This window comes from Rhinoderma darwinii, chromosome 2 (genome assembly GCF_050947455.1).
Source record: "Rhinoderma darwinii isolate aRhiDar2 chromosome 2, aRhiDar2.hap1, whole genome shotgun sequence".
Classification (NCBI taxonomy): Eukaryota; Metazoa; Chordata; class Amphibia; order Anura; family Rhinodermatidae; genus Rhinoderma; species Rhinoderma darwinii.
In genome coordinates, this window is record NC_134688.1 from 139529808 (window position 1) to 139549114 (window position 19307).

Sequence of the window (19307 nt, forward strand, 5' to 3'; positions counted from 1 at the left end):
GCGCAAAAGGCACTTAACAGCTCCGTGTGGCCTCAACATATGTGGCCTCGCGCAGCCGCCATCATTATGACACTCCGTTTGGATGTTTGTAAACAGAAAAGCACGCGGTGCTTTTCTGTTTTCATTCATCCTTTTGACAACTGTTGCGCGAATCACGCTGTTCGCACGGAAGTGCTTCCGTGTGACATGCGTGGTTTTCCCGCACCCATTGACTTCAATGGGTGCGTGATGCACGAAAAACGCCCAAAGAACGGACATGTCGTGACTTTTTTTCAGCGGACTCACGCTGAGTAAAAATCACGCACATCTCTGCACGGCACCATAGACTAATATAGGTCCGTGCGACGTGCGTGAAAATCACGCGCGTTGCACGGACGTATTTCCCGTTCGTCTGAATAATCCCTTAGACATTGGGGAATATTCACGACGGATATCTATGACATTCATATAACCCCAGCGTGATGTGTACAGAGCCTTACTCTGAGGGGTTAATAAAACAAAAAGCAAAAGAGATCAAGTCTATTTCCATATTCTAAGGGTATTTTTTTTATGTTGTTCATTATGTAATATAAATAACACTTTTACTTAGTTATATGGGTTTTTACAAATATTGAGATACCAAATATGTTTATTTTTATACGAATGCATTTTAAAATCCCTATTATAGCCACTACACCCAGACCCTCTCGTGCTTCTGCTGAACTGACCTTAGATCACAAAAGATTCCTATGGTGATATAAGTTCTATTCAACATAACCGCAATGTTGTTGGTAGTTCAGTTTAACATTTTCTATTTTCTCTTCCTTTTATAAAGTCTTACTTTTTATTTAATTGCAGTTGTTTTATAATTTAGCAAGAAAATGTAAAATGCGTATGGCAAATAGCAATGAGATATTGTGTTCCTAAAATGGAGTATAGTATGTGCTTATACTATAGTGTCTGTTTATTTTATGTGTTACTTCCTCGGCCAGCTTCACTGAAGAGTCCCCAGCTCCAGCAAGTGACTTGCCTAGCCACTGGATGCCTCCTCCCCTGCTGCTGCTCCTGCTCCAGCAATGCCGTGGGTTCCTCCTCCTATCTGCTACCTGTGTCGAGTTGTCATGGCGACCAGCGGCCACTAATGACGTCAAGAGTGAATGATCATTTTAAAGGAGAAGCTTCCGTGGATCCCTTGCCATCAGATTATGGTACATGCAACATTTTCCTGACTATTGTTCCTAACTATGTTCCTGACCCTCAACTTGGTTTCAGCATTGCTCCTGGTTTACACTCCCGTCCCCCGTTTGGAATTGTCACTTGGTTCTTATGGCTCTACTACTAGTATAGATTCCTGGTCTGACTTCTGAGAACAGTTTTGTCTCGTCCTCTGATGCTTTCCTCTGACTGCTAATCCATTGACGACCCCCGACTATGTTCTAGACTTCGCTACAGCACAACCGCCACCAATAAGGGACTATTTTGGGGACCGTGACCTGGGAATCCGACTGGGAAAGGACATAACGCCTTGCGGAGGATAAGAGTGATGAGCAGTGATTTTCCTTAGATTCCTCACCCTAGTATAGCAAGTGCCAAATTGACCACCGCTTAGGGTATCCACCTCTCTGGTGGGAAATGTAACATTATAATAGGTGCTTGTAATATCGCAGGTGATTGTACTAAAACAGTTCTTTGTAAGAAAAAAAATAATAATTTACAACTACAAATAAAAGATTGTGATTTGTCAGAAGTTGAAGTGTTTTTTGTGCTCGAGCCAAATTTTCATGATACTAAAGCAAAAAAGAATAATATTTTACTCGTAAAAAGGGCATGTACATTAAAGATAATGAAGCCGAACTAGATAAAGCATCTTACCTAGCAGATTGTCACAGCATGGATTCTCATTTGAATATCTGCTTGAAGCTTGGTATTTGACACAGATAAAGTAATGCAGAAAAATCCAGGTGAGTTTAGCTGTAGGGGACAATTGATCACTTTGCTTAAATAGTGTTTGTAGCATTGCAGAGCCCATGGGCTTTAAAATGGCTCAGATATATTGATCAAGATAGACCAATGCGAGGAATTTTACTTAACAAGCAAAATTGAGTATATGAAAATTACATTTTCTGTAGCTAAATTAATACTATGTATTTAAGGTATTTGACTATCTTTAATTTTTGCCGACAATCCAACTGAAGGGAAAATCCAATTCAAAAATAAAATATCAGTTATCACAGAGTTTGTATAAATTCCTTTCCAGAACTTTTTGCTTTTTTGTTTGCAGTTACTGCATATTTTCTACATTGTAGCATCAAGTGGCTGTAGTTTCCACAACACAAATGTTTCCTGGCCTTGAAATGTGTCAGACATATGTTAGTTACTTTCCCTACACCAAGGCTTTGCAATATTTTTTTTTACATGGGTCTCACCAGCCAGAACATAGTGATGCCTGGGTCTCACCATGGGTAGTAGTCCATGGCAAGATATTGGAAAATGATGTTCATTTATTTTAAAATGTTTCTCAAGAAACCAGTAGAACATTAAAGTAAGTACAAAAGGAGTAAGTTTAATTTCCAAACCAGAGCTGCAACCATAGAAAAGCCTGTGAAGCTTATAATCACTACTGTCAAAACTGCCTCCCCAGCTGCACCTCACCAAGGACCGCCTTAGGCCAGATTCCCACGGACGAGTGCAAACTCGGACGTGAAAAACGAACAAACGGAAAGTGAAACTAATTGACTTACAATCAGACTAGCTAGATACAGCGTCCGCAGCACACCACAAGCGGAGCTATATCTACAGTGCAGTGCGGAAGCGTATTCTTGACCTCAGAACAATTAAGCACACCAATGAAGTGCCTAGTGCCCTGCCTTCGTGCACACAGTTATTTAGAAATTGTACAGTGGGCATTATTTAGCATGGCACCACTGGCTTAAACACGCTCCCAGCCACGATTGTAAGGGTATGTTCACACGCCCTATTTACGGACGTAATTCGGGCGTTTTAACCTCGAATTACGTCCGAAAATACGGCACCAAAGCGTCGGAAAACATCTGCCATTCATTTGAATGGGCTTTACGATGTTCTGTGCCGACGGTCATTTTTTTTACGCGCCGCTGTCAAAAGACGGCGCGTAAAAAAGACGCCCGCGTCAAAGAAGTGCCTGTCACTTCTTGAGACATAATTGGAGCCATTTTCCCTTGACTCCATGGAAAAATAGCTCCAATTACGTCCGTAATGGACGCAGCGAAAAGCGCCTGCACTTGCCATTACGTCTGAAATTGGGGAGCTGTTTTCTCCTGAAAACAGCTCCGTGATTTCAGCCGTAACAGACGTGTGAACATACCCTCAGGCTGGATTCACACGAGGTCATTACGTCTGTAATTGACGGACGTATTTTGGCCGCAAGTCCCAAACCGAACACAGTGCAGGGAGCCGGGCTCCTAGCATCATACTTATGTACGATGCTAAGAGTCCCTGCCTCGCTGCAGGACAACTGTCCCGTACTGAAAACATGATTGCAGTATGGGACAGTTGTCCGGCAGCGAGGCAGGGACTCCTAGCATCGTACATAAGTATGATGCCAGGAGCCCGGCTCCCTGCACTGTGTTCGGTCCAGGACTTGCGGCCGAAATACGTCCGTCCATTACGGACGTAATGACCTCGTGTGAATCCAGCCTCAGGGTATATACTGTCGGTGCTTAATACTTTAGTGATATACACTATATTGCTCTCACCCGTTGGAGATAAATTACATGTCCGTTTATCATTTTATATTGATATGTGTTTAACAGTACATAATCTGCATAAGTGACACAATTCTTCAGGCACAACATGGCGACCTAGTGGATTGTACAAATATTATAAATACATCAACCTTGCAAAATTGCAGCTATTCAAAGCCTTTGCCTATGATGCAATTATTAAGGTTTTAATGTGATTTATTTTACTTTGCAATATCTCTAATAAAGGTTAACTTTGAAATAATTGTACTAGACAAAAGACGACACCTTGTCCTCTCTTTTTCTTTCTTAATATTTGCTTCTACAACCCACGGATGGTGAATTACACCTAGTGTGTTTCTATACAACAATTCAGTTGTCATTTGAGAGGGTTACAGCCAATAAAATTAGAGAAAATAGACTATAATTATATACAGCAGGCAAAAGCTGCAATGGGGAGGGACAGAGCAGCAGCCTGAACTAATGATGAGACAGGAGGTGTGTCTCAGACTACCTGTAGGCATTGTTGCTAAGATGTAGCCACAGATCACAGCTCTGTCCTACTGGAGCTGAGCTAAAAGGCAACAAGCACTGAGGAAAATACATAGCAGTTAAGAAACACCTATAAGTACTGACTTAAAGGGGTTGTCCGGGAATACATTTTATTTAAATTTTAACTTAATTAGTCATATTTAATAACATTTCTAATATAGTGTGTACTTACCTGTGCCAGCGTTCTCCTGTTCTGATGTGCTGTCACGTGACTGCACCCAGGGTACATTTTTTATTTCCTGTGAGGTACCGTGTCTTTGCTCAGCCAGCACTTCCGGCTGAGAAAGGCACATCGCCTCATCAATTACATTTCCAGGCAGTGGGCCGGGCGGATGTTTCATGAGCTCTTCAGAGCTCCGCCTCCTCTGCTCCCGCCGCCTGTAGATATAGTTGATGACGCGCCATGTGTTTACACAGCAGGAAGTGCTGGCTGAGCAAAGACATGGAGCGTCATCAATCATAGTACACGCCCCCTCCTCCTCCTGTCTCATCGTCCCCTACTCCTGAAACTGAAACCCCGGACACAACGGCCGACGATGTGGCCGGGGATTCCGCTCCAGGAGAAGTACCTGCCTTCACTGTCCATATATGGACACAGTGACGTCATGGACTACTGAAGCGGAATCCCCATATATGGACAGTGAAGTGAGGGAATTCTCCTGGAGCCTTGCCCATCAGAGTGACTATGTACAAGGGGGTTGTGTGGCATTACCTGATGATGGAGATCAAACAAAAACTGGTTAGAAGTTTAATAGGGGGTATTAGGGAAGGCAAACCAAGGCTGGGGGACACTTTTTGGAAGAAAAAAAAATTCCTGGACAACCCCTTGAAGACATTTTAATCTCACTACTGGACACTTACTTTAAGTTTGTTCAGACATGAAAAACAAATTTACGTTTTATTTTTGTGCTTGCTTTAGAAGTTTACCTACTTCTACGTTTGTGCTATGATTGGTGCTTTGAATTTATTTTACAGTGTTCTGCTGTTCAAAATACTTTTGTACTTTAACCCCTTAATACCGAAGGTGTATTAAAACGTAATGACCGAGCAATTTTTTAGGTTTTTCCATCGTGGCATTCAAAGAGCTGTAACTTTTTTCTTTTTCCGTCGACATAGCTGTATATGGACTTTTTTTTTGCAGGACAAGTTGTATTTTATAATAGCACCATTTTGGGGTACAAATAATTTATTGATTAACTTTTTATTAACATTTTTTAGTGGGGTACTGGGAAAAAAACTGAAATTTCGCCATTTGTTTTGCATCTTAATTTTATGCCGTTTACTGTGTGGTAGACCATAATAACTTTATTCAGTGGGTCGTTATGATTGTGGCGATACCAAATATTATAGTTTTTTTTTATGTTTTCCTACTTTTACACTATAAAAACACTTCTTTTTCCAAAATTATTTGTTTTTGTGTCGCCATATTTTAAGAGCCATAACTTTTTTATTTTTTGACCGATGCAGCTGTATGAGGGCTTTTGCTTTGCGGGACAACTTGTAGTTTTTATTGGTACCATTTTGGAGCAGATGCGACTGTTTGATCACTTTTTATCAAATTTTTTTTGAAGGTAGAATGAACAGAAAACAGCAATCCTGGCGTTGTTTTCAATTTTTACGGTGTTCACTGTGCGGGTTAGATAATGTAACCGTTTTATAATTGGGTTCGTTACGGACGTGGCAATACCAAATATGCGTAACTTTTTCCTTGTTTTCATAATAAAGTATTTTGTAAGGGGAAAAAGTGGGTTTTTATTTTTTTTTTACTTGGGATATTTATTTATTTATTTCAAACTTTATTTAACTTTTTTTTAGTCCCACTAGGGGACTTTACTGTACGATATTTTGATCCCTTGGATAATACACTGCAATACTTCTGTATTCTGTGTAAAACTGACAGGCACCTGGCATGGCCTCACAGGCAATCATTAAAGGCAGACCTGTGGGCATGTATTAGGCCCCCTGGCTGCTATAGAAATTATTGGCACCCCGCGATGCACGCGGGGATGCCAGTGGAGTGAGTGAGGGAGCCCCCTCTAAATTCACTCAGATGCGGCGCTTGCTATTGAGCGCCGCATCTGAGGGGTTACATATGATCGGAGACCACTGCTAGTGGTCTCCGATCATTGCCCTGAAGCCCGAGGCTGTTAGCAAAAGCCCGGGCTTCAGTAGATCCCTGCATGATGCGAGACAAATTCTTATGAAATGTCAACGTTAAAAGACGGCACTTCCGAAGAACTACCCCCCGACGTAAAAACACTATACGCCGGTCGTTAAGGGTTTAAATTTGTAAAATAATATGATCAGTGGCATAACTAGAGTCCTAAGGGCTCCAGGGTAAAATTTGCACCTGGGCCCCATTTGCGTGTTGCTTAGTTGCACAGACCCTAGTGGCATTGCGAATCTCAAAGACAACATAGCTACAGGACAAATTTCTGGACAAACATTACCTCCACATCATGACCAGATATTACTACTACATACTGTCTGAATAATACCACCACACCATGACCACATATTACTACTACATCGTGTCTGAATAATACCTCTACACCATGATCATATATTACCACCACATATTGACTGAATTATACCACCATAGTGTTACTGAATAAAATCAACTATACAAGACCAATATCACCATACAGTAACAATATAGTGGTAAATACCAGTCATACACAGTGGCTCTGCAGACCATATAAGTGAATACTGTACAGTAACAACCAGTGGCTCACAGGTGATGCTTTTTCAGACTGGAGAAAGTCTACTTCTTCATCCGGGTCAGACCGCCCTGATGACTTGTTTCTGCAGAATTTTTAGCATAGACATCTTGGCTCTTTGATTTTCCAGCATCCTCCCCACCTATTCCCAAACAGTAATAGTTCCCCCCTTTAGGCCCCAGACTGTAATAGTGCTTCTTTTAGTGTCATAGTTAGGTTACCAGCATATAGTAGTGAGGTCCCGCATATAGTAGAAAGAACCTCCATATAGTAGATATGCCCAATATAGTAAATAGCTGACCTCATATAGTAGATAGGTGACCCCCTTTATAGTACATAGATGACCCCTTATATAGTAGATAGATGCCTGTATATAGTAGTTAAATGCCCCATATATTAGATAAGTACCCTCATGTCATAGATAATTGAACCCATGTAGTATTTAGCCCCCATATAGTAGTTAGACCCCATATAGTAGATAGTTGTCCCCTATATATGTAGTAGTTAGGTGTCCTATATAGTAAATAAGTGCCCCAATGTAGTAGATAGATGCCCCCATATATTAGACAGATGCCCCCAAATATTGGAAAAGTGCCCCCATGTAGTAAATAGGTGCCTCCATGTGGTAGAAGGGCCACATAAAGTAGTTATGCCCCCTATGCAGTAGTTAGGCCCCATAGAGTAGATCGGTGACCCCCATATAGTAGTCAACCCCCCTATAATGTAGATAGATGACTTTCATATAGTATAGGGCCCACCCCATCTCCATTAATATTGCCCACTTTCAGGCCAAAAAAAAAAGAGTAAACATACTTAACCCCATTCTCACTATGTGCTGCTACGTCTTCGGATTTCTGCCTGGTGCTGATGGTGCGATATAGTGACGTCATTAGGCCGCGTGCCATTCTGACATCCTCTGCATCCTCTAAAAGGCCACAGGCCTAAAACAACCTGTGGCTTACTAGGGTTAGTGGCGGTGCAGGGAGTCAATGGCTCTCTGCTTCACCATAGTGAACTAAGCAGCGCTTGCACAGGGGCCCAGGACTGGCAGGCCTCCTTTCCCTCCAGGCCCAGTCGCACACCTTCCACTGCCATCATTACATCCCTGACTATGATTGCTGTCTCTTGTGCTCTGTATAATGCTGTTAATATATTCTAAAACAGAAATGTACAAATTATTTCAATATGTACTGTAGCAAATTAGTGTCCTAGCACTTAATCTATGGTCATTAACACAATTTGTGCAATTTAGATTTGTGGTGCCACAACAAATATCTCATTTTTCTTTGGACACAACAACTTGTAAAGAGTAGGGAATAGCAATTTTCAGCAATTTTCTGTTGTGTGTATATAAATTTCAACAGAACACTGTAACAGTTTTGTTATGGCATTGTTCTACTGGTATTGATTAGTTGTATAGGACAAGCATAACATACAGTATAAAAGGTTAAAGCAAAAAAACAAATAAACTGTAAGTTGATTTTTTTTTCCTTACCAACATTAAAATCTAAATGTCAAAGCAAAAATGTAATAGTTTATCACAATTACGGTTAATATTGTCAGGCATTCTAAACTTTCTATTTGATAACTAGACGTATAAATTTCAGCTTTTAAATCTTTACACCCAATTTAAGGGCTCATTTATTTCACTGACAGCAAGATGTATATGCTGCCTTCACTAGGTGTCTGGGGCAAGTGTTCGGTGCAATGCTGTTGGCTAGTCTCATAGAAAGCAATACGTCTGAAATGTTAACACTTCTAGCCGTCATATAGTAGAGTATAGTAATATGATATTCCCAACAGGGTACTGTACATGGAAATAATATAATTATATAGAGATTTGCATTTAATAAATAGTTAAAGAGGTTGTCCCACAAATGAAAGTGACCATTAAAAATCACTAATATGAAACTGATAGTCTTCACATTAGAAACCTTATAAGGCCTCATGCCCACTTCAGGTTTTTTTGTCAGGGTGCTATCTGTTGTTTTAACGGATAGCACCCTGACACATTCATTTCAATGGGGCTTTGCACACTTCTGTTGTTTTAACGGAACCATGCGGCCGTTCCGTCAAAAATAGGGCAGGTTCTACTCCTGCCCATTTTTGATGGAACAGCCTCGGCCTTTGCATTGATTTGGTCCGTGAAACAACGGACTGCACACGGAAGCCATCCGTGTGCGGTCCTTGATTCGCAGAAACGTCATTAGCGGCCGTTCAACGACCGACGGAAGTGCGCATGAGGCCTACAATTTTTTTTTATCCATCTTGAGATATTGAACTTACTTGGTGTGATTGGTGCCCCCACTGGTCTGTCAGAAATGGTCTGTGGGCGTCCATCCATTGATATTTTCACTGGAGGACACGCATGTGCATGAGCACAGGTTGTGAAGCTAGATATATCTCTGTAATATCAGCGCATTGATACAACTGAAGTTTTTTAGCCTGCCTCTTTCGCTCAGCTTTCTCACTGCTGAGTGAAAGTCGAGCATGCGCAGGAGAGTGGCGTTGCCTGGAGAGCTGGGGACCTATTGACTGTGCTGCAAAAGCACAGTATTATCTGTGACTATGAATTGGAAAATTGATGAGTGATGTGTGTGAAGTGTGTGGACTATTGTGCGCACTCATTTTGATCACAGCAGTGGGGCAGAGACTAGCCGAGCAGTGATGAGGCAGCCAATGAGGGAGAGCCACACACAAGGTATTATGGGGCTTGTAATACAGCCTCTCTATTGCCATCACGTGTGCCTCCTCTGCTACAATCTCTCCTGTTCGGTATAGCACAGTGGCGGAAGCAGGGCCACCATCAGTAATTTCTGGGCCCCATACAGCCAAAGAGATTGGACGACCCCCTTCATTACCAGGGGTGGGCAACAGAAAGTGTGGCGCTCACGCTTGTACGCTATATGCAGTAAGTGATTTTGTTACTGGTGTCTAGTTATAATAAACGAAACCATGAAGCAGTCAGTGACCAGTTGATACCCTGGATTTTTATTGAATATGGCATACAATGGGATATGTCGCCCGGGGCATGGCCCTGGGAAAACTCCTGAAGTCACTGTTCATAAATGAACAGAGACGTCAGGAGCTTTACCTGGGCCAAAGTCCAGGGGCAGAGTTATTGTTATGCTCTGCCTGGGGACTCCAGCATTGGGAATCTCCTGACATTACTGTTATTAGTGTTGTCAGGAGCGGTATACGTTTTTTGTTTTTTTTGCGGGATCTCTCAGGATGGGATAGCAGAGTCTACTATGCTATTCCATCCATCAAAAAAAATAGTTATACCAAAGTATACCAACCTGACATAGACCAAAAGGACATAATGGAGCCCTATGAACACATTTATCATGTACGTCAGGAGATTTTCCGACGTACAAGATAAACGTAGGGCGATAAGATGATGTGGAAGGCGCCTTACAAGAAGGTGAAGCACTTGTGAGGATGTAAGGAGCAGTAAGGCAGGTAAAAAAAAATAAGATAAAGCCTATACTTGCCATGCCACGGGTCACTCTGATGTCCTGCAACAGTCACGTGGGATGAAACGTCATCCCGGGATGGACGCAGAAGCACAGAGTTCTGGGTAAGTATACGCTTTTTTTTTTCTAAATTGCTATTTTTTTGTGGCAGAATTGCAGTTTTTCCGCCGCAAAAATAGCAACATCTGCTCTTTGTTGTGGGTTTTACCTCACCATTGAATTCAATGGAGAAAACCCACAACAGAAAGCAGCGATTCTGCAACATAAATGTACATGCTGCGGATGAAAAAACTGCACCGCAGGTAAATTTATCAACAGTTTTCTGGTGCATTTGTTATGCAGCGTGTGGATGAGATTTGTTCAAAACTCATCCACTTTGCTTCTACTGTATTACGCTGCGGATTTTCCGCAATGAAATCCATTGCATATAATCTGTAGTGTTTATGCTATGTGTGAATTTACCTTTTCAGATTTTGCTAAGGATTTGCAGCAAATTAACCCTTTGCATTGTAAAGGGTGAAATGCGTGGCAATTCTTCAACATAATAGGCATGCTGCAGATTTACAATCAGCAGAATGCCCTAAAGCCCATGCAGAGATCGAGAAGCAAAACAATGCACGGCGCCACATGTTGCAGATAAACCAAGGAGGAATGTTCGTATAGGTTGAGACAGGATTGTGCTCCCCTATAGTGGTTGTGTATATTCAGACACAACTCTGATGGTACAATTTGTAAGACAAGGAGTCCTAGGAGTGTGCTGCTGCCAAGTCCTGGAGCCGGTGAACAAGAAATATTACAGCATCAATAATGAAAAATTATAAAGAGAAAAATATATAGGGACTATAGGAGGCGCTGCTACACGTGAGAGACAAATAGAGTGTAGATAAAGGTAACTTAATGAAATAAAGTCAGGCTACGCGTTTCAACGCTGGACCATACAAAAGGCCTGAGGAAACGCTGGTTGTATCGTTTTATAAAGTAAAAAATTATCGTTGTCGGCAGCACATCTCCCTGTGTCATGCCGACATGATAATATTGTATTGGAGCAAGCAATATGTCCGCTCGTCCCCATCCATAGCTCCGTGTGACAGGAGAAAACGAGCACCAATCAACAATGTCTCGTTGAACGGCACTCGCAGCAAAAATGTGATTTTACTGAAGTGTGAGAATAGACCCTAAAAGCACTTTTTTTTCATGTTTGTGCCATTATTTTTTTTATATGATTTTTGTAATCGTGGCACAAATGAGGCGGTTTTGGCATGATTTTTAAAATCGCGACAAAACTGCTCTATTTTTGCCACGACTATGAAAATCGTGGCAAAAAAACGCAAGGTAAATGGAAAAAAAGCCCACTTTATTTTCTACAAGTGGGGTCAGGGCAGATATGAAGGAGGATGGAGCAATCACCAGTCTTGCAGGGTCCTTTCGGCTATGTCTGGTAGGCGGCTCTCTCCACACAGAGCTGCTTTCATGCTCATGCAGCAGCTTCTCCTACTGTTCTCTCAGTGTCCCAATGTTAATGTTACTTCGGATGAAGGAACGGGCCCTATTACATAAAAGGGTCCATTCCTTTCTCCAAGTAATGAACGCTGGGGCCCTGATAGAAATGTTTTCCAGCATTGTGGCCGGTCCGCTGACTGCAGTATTGGCTGTACCGCCCTGACGGCAGCCCTCGGTGGAAGAAGTAGCTGAGAACATAGAATAAAGGGAACATATACTAAACTATATTTACTGTTAACTTTTCTGTGACCATTTCTAGCACTTTGGGAGAAATTGGGAGAAAAGTCTGTCATGCGAAAAACTCTAAATACTTTCATCAATCTTTTTATATGTCATAGAGACATATCAAAAGTTTGGATATGTGGAGTCCGGGTGATCCCCGCCGTTACGGAAACAAAGGAGCAGAAGCTCTCAGCTCAGTGCTTTGCTCCTTCGGCTGTGATCAGCGCTCATCATCAGGATGAAGACGTCTGTGGAAGCCGTCTGCAGCTTGACAGGGAGCTCCAATCACAGCCAAAGGAGCAAGAATAGTGATGATTTGCGGGTTGTGCTGTTTGTCTTCATGTTTTGTGTTGCAAGTGGCTGGAGGAGACAGGCCGCAATGCTATGTGGAGCTGTAGATCGTGCTGTGCTCGGTGAGAGGATGCTTGAGTGGGAGCGGTGACAGAGGAGGAGTTAGGGACTAGAAAACCGGAAAGAGCCTGGTTTTGTCAAGTAGGAGAACATGTGATGCTGATGCATTCATTGGAGGAGGGAACCCATATAAGGGGTGTTTTGGCACTCAAAATGTAATTGAGCAGATCAACAGCGTGAGGTGTAGAAAAGGCGGCTGGAATTGTGCAGAGAGAGAGGTCTGGTGACCAGAGCGGGCTTGCTTTATTGTAAAAGGGCAGTGGAGGGCTGGTGGGCTCTTCTGCCGCAGTCACTTATGCTCAAGCACTGTAGCGCAGCCTTATATAGTGGATCGAGCGGGTTCCCCAGCAGCATTTAAAAGAAACAGGATCCTGACATGTCCACAGAGTTTAAGGCAGCACAGAGTATTTCAGGAGATGAGCGTGCGGATCTTGTGCGGGGTGGTGACTTGCCAATCATGTGAAGGTGTTATTGAGGACAGGAGTGGAGGAGAGGTAACAGACTGAGAGCTACGTAATGGTAAGAGCAGCGTTCACAGCAGCACAGAATATTTCAGGAGAAGAGCGTGTGATTGGCTGCAGAGGCCGCTGCAGCCTGTGATTGGCTGCAGAGGCCACTGCAGCCTGTGATTGGCTGCAGAGGCCGCGGCAGCCTGTGATTGGCTGCAGAGGCTGCGGCAGCCTGTGATTGGCTGCAGAGGCGGTCACGTGACGTGCGTGACCGCCACTACAGCCTGTGATTGGCTGCAGCGAGCGGCGACATGGATGAAACGTCATCGCTGGAGGCCGGACAGGAGGAATGTAAGTATGAACGTATTTTTTTAATTTTTTTATTACATTAAAATTGTATTTTCCGCGCGCTGAGCATGGTACTGTCAAGGTTGCTGAAAGAGTTAGTGCAGCCCATTAATTCTTTCAGCACCCTGGACAGTACCATGCTTGGCGCACTGAAATTACAGGTTCGGTCAGAACTAGTTCGGTCCGAATCTAACTTTTTCGTGAAATTCGGCGAACTAGCCGAACCAAACTTTTCATAAGTTCGCTCATCTCTAATTAATTTCTGAATGAGCAGGAGTGCTGTACTGTATACGCTGCTATATTATCCATGATAAGTAAAAGTTTACATTACACATGCATAGCCTAGTTTAAATGCTATCTACTACATTATGCAAAACAGTAGAAAAGAAGAAAAGAAGGCGACTATTACATAACAGGAGAAGACACGGCAGCCATCTCAATATCAGAGACACATCCTAATCTATATAAATTTAATAGCAGACTATAATACCAGTTCAGCGGTATATCAAAAGCAGATACACATCCAAACCAACTTGATACTTGAAAGCAGTAGAATAGCCAAATATACAAGGAGAACATCATCTCTAATCCATCACATAAACCTTATCATATACAAAGCAGAGGCTGCCAAATCCCAGAAGCAGAGCAGGTGAGCGACTAGAAGTACATTCATAATTAGGCCTACAGCATGCAACTATTATAATTCAGATATAAAAACACTTTAATATACTCATAGAAAATACATTTAAAAAACATGTTACTCACCAAGCCGATGTTCAAGTTGGCTCAAACTCAAAAATAATCATGTAATCCATTTTTTCAAACTGATACAGGGATGTGGGGGTTATATACAGTTATATACAGGGATGATGGCTGGTATATACAGGGTTGATAGGGGGTTGGGAACAGAGATGATGGGGGTTATATACATGGATTATGGCTGATTCAGCTATCATCCCCATATATAACCCCATCATCCCTGTATATATCAACCATCGTCCCTGTATATACCAGCCATCATTCCTGCATATAACCTCCATCATCCCTGTATATAACAGCCAGGCTGGTATATACAGGTATGATGTGGGTTATATATAGTGATGATGGGGGTTATATACAGTTATATACAGGGATGATGGCTGGTATACACAGGGATCATATGGGGGTTGTGTACAGTGATGATGGGGGTTATATACAGTTATATACAGGGATGATAGGGGGTTGTGTACAGTTATGATGGGGTTATATACAGGGATGATGGCTGGTATATACAGGGATGATAGGAGGTTGTGTACAGAGATGATGGAGGTTATATACATGGATGATGGCTGCTCCAGCTATCATCCCCATATATAACCCTAATCATCCCTGTATATATCAACCATCATCCCTCTATATACCAGTCATCATTCCTGTATATAACCTCCATCATCCCTGTATATACCAACCAGGCTGGTATATATAAGTATGATGGGGGTTATATACAGTGATGATGGCTGGTATATACAGGTATGATAGGGGGTTGTGTACAGTGTGGATAGGGGCTATATACAGATATTTACAGGGATGGTAGGCGGTTGTGTACAGGGATGATGGGGGTTATATACATGGATGATGGCTGCTCCAGCTATCATCCCCGTGTAAAGCCCCCATCGTCCCTATATATATCAACCATCATCCCTGTATATACCAGACATCATTCCTGTATATAACCTCCATCATCCTTGTATATACCAGCCAGGCTGGTATATACCGGAATGATGGGGGTTATATACAGGGATGATGGGTTGTCCAGCCATCATCCCTATATTAACCCCCATCATCCCTGTTTAAAGCAGCCATTATCCCTGTATAATTTCAGAACAGGATTCATTGGGGAGGTGTGCTTGCTCACCCTCTCCTCACACGGAGGTAGGCTTCTTCTCTGTTCCTGGCAGGCAGCATTAGAAGCGTGCACTAACAAACGTGCCCAGCGTGCACGCACTTCTGCTATCTTGAATGACTGTGTGACCGTGCACAGTCATGTGAGAGTGGCAGGAGAAGAGCGGAGCGGCGGGAGCAGAGGGAGTGGAGCGGAGGGCCCCACCATCTCAGTGAGTGGGCCCCACCATCTCAGTGGGCCCGGGGCCACCACCTCCCCTGCCCCCCCCCCCCCCGCTAGCTACGCTACTGAGGCCTATGCATAACTGAGCAAAAACTGATGTGGTGTGGAGTGAAGCAAGGGGCAGGAGTCACAATGTAGGCAAGCTGTGGAGGAAGGCGGCCTGGGGGAATATGCGTGGGCCATCGGTGCCGGTGGCAGAATATTTTCTAGTTGAAGTAATATCTTTAGCAAGTCTGCTGGGGCTGTGAAAATAGTCAGCGCCATGTGTGGAGACCAGAGAGGGGATAAGCTATTCTGTGCTCAAATCCGGGGAAAGTCTTTATTTGGGCATGGTGGGGAATAGGGTGATTCCTAGATTGCTAGGCCTGTGGAGAACATTCTAGTGTGGGAGTGGTTGCCCTGAAATTCTGAAATGTGACCTAGTAATTGTAGCCCTGGGAATAGCTAGACTACTGTAATAGTTATTGGGGTAGGTAGCGGTAGGTGACCCTTGAGATAAGGGCCCTAATTAATAGTCTATCTAGATTAAGTGGACATGTGCAGGGATCACATTTGCTGTCCGGATGCAGAGTTTTAGGATATGTTCCCACAGGCAGGATATGCTGCAGATTGTGCATGTAGTTTTCAATCCACAACCAGTATTTAATCCAGGAGAGCAAACCTATAAGGTCTTTATTTTATGTGTTTCTTCTGTTTAGGTTCCATTCCTGGTTTTGGCTTGAAAAATACTCGCACATTGGGAGCATGCTCTTACAATCCTAACAAGCTGAGAATGTATCTTCTCAGCTATACTACCATGATACTGCAGAGGCACTGCCCCTTCCCTGACAAGCAGGGCAGAACACTATTTCTATTGGCTATTTATGAGGGGGCCCGTGTCGCCCGCCGGCACGGGCCCCCACCATTGCCGGAGGCTCCGCTAGCAGCTGCTACGGCTGCTACAGCGCGATGCCACTGAACGCTATGGCAGAGCGGGGAGGTATCTCCCCGCTCTGCCATTAAACAAAAGACATGTATCCCCTATCCACAGGATAGGGGATACATGTGTGATCGCTGGCAGCGATAGGGAGAACGGGGGACTGAAAGTCCCCTGAAGTTCTCCATCACAAACCTCAGACTTCCGGGGTCTGTGTCGGCAGCTCCGTAGAAATGAATGGAGCGCTGGTCACGCTTGTGCGCATGCGTGACCAGTGCTCCTTTCATTTTCATTGAGCTGCGCAGACACCGGAAGTGAGAGGTTAGTCATGGAGAACTTCAGGGGACTTTCGGTCCCCCGTTCTCCCTATCGCTGCCAGCTATCACACATGTATCTCCTATCCTGTGGATAGGGGATGCATGCCGTTACCTACAGGGGGGGGGAACTCTGCATGCCATTACCTAGAGGGGGGGGACTCTGCATGCCGTTACCTACAGGGGGACGACTCTGCATGCCGTTATCTACAGGGCGGGGGACGACTCTGCATGGCCTTACCTACAGGGGGGGACTCTGCATGGCGTAACCTACAGGGGGGGGGGACTCTGCATGGCCTTACCTACAGGGGGAGCACTCTGCATGGCCTTACCTTCAGGGTGGGGGGCTCTGCATGGCCTTACCTACAGGGGGGACTCTACATGGCATTACCTACAGGGGGACGACGACTCTGCATGGCCTTACCTACAGGGGGACGACGACTCTGCATGGCGTTACCTACAGGGTGGGGACACTGCATAGCGTTACATACAGGGGGGACTTTGCATGGCGTTACCTACAGGGGGGGACTCTGTATGGCGTTACCTACAGGGGGGGACTCTGTATGGTGTTACCTACAGTGGGGGGACTCTGTATGGTGTTACCTACAGCGGGGGACTCTGTATGGTGTTACCTACAGGGGGGGCTGTATGGCGTTACCTACAGGGGGGCTGTATGGCGTTACCTACAGGGGGGCTGTATGGCGTTACCTACAGGGGGGGACTCTGCATGCCATTACCTACAGGGTGACGACGACTTTGCATGGCCTTACCTACAGGGGGGGACTCTGCATGGCGTTACCTACAGGGGGGGACTCTGCATAGCGTTACCTTCAAGGGGGAAGGACTCTGCATGGCGTTACCTACAGGGGGGGGACTCTGCATGGCGTTACATACAGGGGGGGACTCTGCATGGCGTTACCTACAGGGCGGGGGACTCTGCATGGCGTTACCTACAGGGGGGGACTCTGCATAGCGTTACCTACAGGGGGGACTCTGCATGGCGTTACCTACAGGGGGGGGGCTCTGCATGCCATTACCTACAGGGGGACGACGACTTTGCATGGCCTAACCTACAGGGGGGGGACACTGCATGGCGTTACCTACAGGGGGGGGACTCTGCATAGCGTTACCTTCAAGGGGGGGACTCTGCATGGTGTTACCTACAGGGGGGGGACACTGCATGGCGTTACATACAGGGGGGACTCTGCATGGCGTTACCTACAGGGCGGGGGACTCTGCATGGCGTTACCTACAGGGCGGGACTCTGCATAGCGTTACCTACAGGGGGGGGGACTCTGCATGGCGTTACCTACAGGGGGGGGACTCTGCATGGCGTTACCTACAGGGGGGGACTCTGCATGGCGTTACATACAGGGGGGGACTCTGCATGGCGTTACCTACAGGGGGGACTCTGCATGGCGTTACCTACAGGGCGGTGGACTCTGCATGGCGTTACCTACAGGGAGGGACTCTGTATAGCGTTTCCTACAGGGGGGACGGCTCTGTATGGCGTTGCCTACAGGGGGGGACTCTGTATGGCGTTACCTACAGGGGGGATGAGTCTGTATGGCGTTACCTACAGGGGGGATGACTCTGTATGGCGTTACCTACAGTGGGGGGACTCTGTATGGCGTTACCTACAGGGGGGCTGTATGGCGTTACCTACAGGTGGGCTGTATGGCGTTCTCTACAGAGGGGGCTGTATGGCGTCACCTACAGGGGGGGACGTCTCTGTATGGCGTTACCTACAGGGGGGGACGTCTCTGTATGGCGTTACCTACAGGGGGAGACTCTGTATGGCGTTACTTACAGGGGGGGTGGCTCTGTATGGCGTTACCTTCAGAGGGGGCTCTGTATGGCGTTTCCTACAGGGGGGGACTCTGTATGGCGTTACCTACAGGGGGGGATGACTCTGTATGGCGTTACCTACAGGGGGGGACTCTGTATGGCGTTACCTTCAGGGGGGCTGTATGGCGTTACCTACAGGGGGGCTGTATGACGTTACCTACAGGTGGGCTGTATGGCGTTACCTACAGGGGGCTGTATGGCGTTACCTACAGGGGGGCTGTATGGTGATCTCTACAGAGGGGGCTGTATGGCGTTACCTACAGGGGGGGATGTCTCTGTATGGTGTTACCTACAGGGGGGACTCTGTATGGCGTTACCTACAGGGGGTGGCTCTGTATGGCGTTACCTTCAGGGGGGGCATCTGTATGGCGTTACCTACAGGGGGGGCTGTATGGCGTTACCTACAGGTGGGCTTATGGCGTTACCTTCAGGGGGGCTGTATGGTGTTACCTACAGGGGGGGACTCTGCATAGCATTACCTTCAAGGCGGGGGGACTCTGCATGGCATTACCTACAGGGGGGGACTCTGCATGGCGTTACATACAGGGGGGACTCTGCATGGCGTTACCTACAGGGCGGGGGACTCTGCATGGCGTTACCTACAGGGGGGACTCTGCATAGCGTTACTTACAGGGGGGGGACTCTGCATGGTGTTACCTACAGGGGGGGGGACTCTGCATGGCGTTACCTACAGGGGGGACTCTGCATGGCGTTACCTACAGGGCGGTGGACTCTGCATGGCGTTACCT